Source organism: Gavialis gangeticus, unplaced genomic scaffold, assembly GCF_001723915.1.
Source record: "Gavialis gangeticus isolate Ggan-Ray unplaced genomic scaffold, GavGan_comp1, whole genome shotgun sequence".
NCBI classification, from domain to species: Eukaryota; Metazoa; Chordata; order Crocodylia; family Gavialidae; genus Gavialis; species Gavialis gangeticus.
This window is the reverse complement of record NW_017729024.1, coordinates 152338372-152340786: the sequence shown is the minus strand read 5'-3', so window position 1 is coordinate 152340786 and position 2415 is coordinate 152338372. Positions and strand designations below refer to the sequence as shown.

Genomic DNA, 2415 nt, shown 5'->3' with positions numbered 1-2415 from the left:
GAGAAAACTTGAAAAAAAATGTTTTTGATGACCTGAAAAAGGTTTTTTGTTTTTGGTCTGGTCATCAATCTGTAAAAAAGGTGTTTGTACTGTACAGTTTTACTTACATGCTGTCTAGAATGAACATAAAATATACTATGGAACATCAGTACAAGGGAAAATAGTAAAATTCTAATCCAGCTGCATTGTTTTTCAGTTAGTTTTGTAGGAAAATGGACCGTTGCTTCCAATGGTTGTGTTTTGCATTCCTGCAAGTACTGACAGAAGGTACCCCTCTTCTTACATAAGAGTGTTACGTCTCATTAAATGTGCATGCTATACAAAATAGCTTATAATGAAATCTGCCAAGACTGATTGAAAAAGCAACAGTTCAAAATGAGGTTGAGAAAGTAATTCTGACCAGGATGTCCTACTTTGCTGGTTTGGCTGCTCTGATTGAAACCGTCTGTGAAGCAACAGCCTTTGCGTGATAGGCCCAGACACAAATTAATAAGTCGACAGTGTGTTGACCTACTAAACAAAAAGCACAACAGCCTGATAACTACAAACAGACGCAGTTACTTTACCGCTTAGTTAAAAACTCCCCCCCCACAGTTTTCATGCAGTGGCATCTTCTGGTTCTATGTAATTCTCCCTGTGGAAATTTACAAAACTATGGTCAATCCCACCTGTGAATGATTGTATCATTTAACCCAGAGGTTACTTTTTCTGATACTAGTTCAGGAATAAGCACCTTTTTAACAGTTTTGTGGTTGATTTATATAAGGCAAATTCAGCCCAGTGAATTTGCATATGTAAGCCCAGATTTTCATCCTCAGTGGCAAAACATCAACTTTCATCAGCTAAAGATCTCTGATCATTCTTTTTCCAAACTGGAATTCCATAGTGGAAAGTGATTAGAGTTAACACAGTAACCCTGCAATATAATAGTCTGATCTTTTGCTTTACTTAAGATGTTTTAAGGACTCTGTACCCTCAAGGAGTGAGTCAGATATATTTTTGTATGTGACTACCATTCTCCGAGTAGCCATGAATATCTTTCAGGGTGGCCTTTGAGAGAAGAATCCAAATATTGCCTTTGTTTTTCTGCATGAGACATTATATGCAAGCTGCTGGTTGTAAGGACACTCTGGCATTCTGCAAGTCACATGTTTAGCGATTTATTCCAGCAAACTCAAACAATGTTTTTTTCATTATCCTCATGTTTTTACCAAAGTTTTGTATAACACTGCATAATTGGTCTCTTAATGATATTTACAGCAGAAAGGGTGTATCTCAAATGCCTACTTCCAAGATATCCAAACACCTGGTTAAGATAAATCTTTTAATAGAACTTCAGTTTTTGTTAACTCTTCTGTTACTGAATCTTTTTAAAACCTAATTGCCAAAATCAGGAGAATTAGACTAACACGTAAACCAGACATAAGACTTTCCGAGAAACATTTTCATTAGTTATATGTGTACTATACAGGGAAGCAAATCAAATTGTTTCATGGTTTCAAGTATTAATCTCATTGTCAAACAGTCAATTCAATTTATGACTTCTTTTTTCAATTTCTAAATTCCAAATTCAATTGGACTAATAGTTTCCATATTGAAGATAGTCTCACAGCCTGAGTAAAACAGGGATTTTCCCATGAAAATAACAGATTGAAAAAGTGAACAATATTCATCATGATATAAGGGGAAAAGAAACATTGCCCAGCTGTAACATCTATGTCACTGTATATGTGGATTATCTTTGCCTTGCAAGTAAATAGGATTTTCTAATGTTGAATTAAAGTTTCTGCACTGTTAAAACACTGACACAAGATTAGACAAGAGGACTTGCACTTATCCTGAATACCTGCATGCTTCAAGTGCATTGGGAGAGAAGGGGCTGGGAGCCAACTGTCTTTAGTTTGGTCTATGGGAAAATGCAGATCCAGGGTAAGATCATAGCTGAACTTATATTCTTGTTTTTACAGAATGTGTGGGTTTAAACCATTTTAAATTAAAGGCTTACCAAAGTATTTTTAAAAGCATTTGCAAGGGCACTTCCTAGCTGCTGGTTACCCATGACCTTTCCATTCCTGATTTTTGTGGCATTGTGGTTGGATCAGAAAACTAAGGTCCTTTAGTTTTAAAAAGTATTGTATAACCCTTCCATTATTTTCCCAGACAACTTCTAGGTCCGGTTCATCTGGTTCTATTGCAACACATGTCAGGTGGGGAAAAGCAAGGTAAGAATTTAAAGCAATCACTTCAGGCAAATTTTATTTTACTTCTGTTGCTGATTGGCTTTCCATTGGGCTCTTTTCTTCAGTCCCAGGAATGACTGAAGTTCTGGATACTGTTGTTATTATTATTATTAGATTATTGTGAATGACCTTAAACTACAGGGGTGTAGGTTGTAGCCGTGTTGGTCTAAGGACA

General features: G+C 36.1%; 1 long non-coding RNA gene across 1 annotated transcript; it reads left to right on the top strand.

Moving 5' to 3' along the window:
- The first annotated feature begins 196 nt into the window (after nucleotides 1-196).
- Nucleotides 197-2395, top strand: LOC109298263. The gene is made up of 3 exons (XR_002097567.1): nucleotides 197-267; nucleotides 1784-1929; nucleotides 2161-2395. It is a non-coding gene; the product is annotated as an uncharacterized LOC109298263 (long non-coding RNA).
- Nucleotides 2396-2415: the final 20 nt, after the last annotated feature.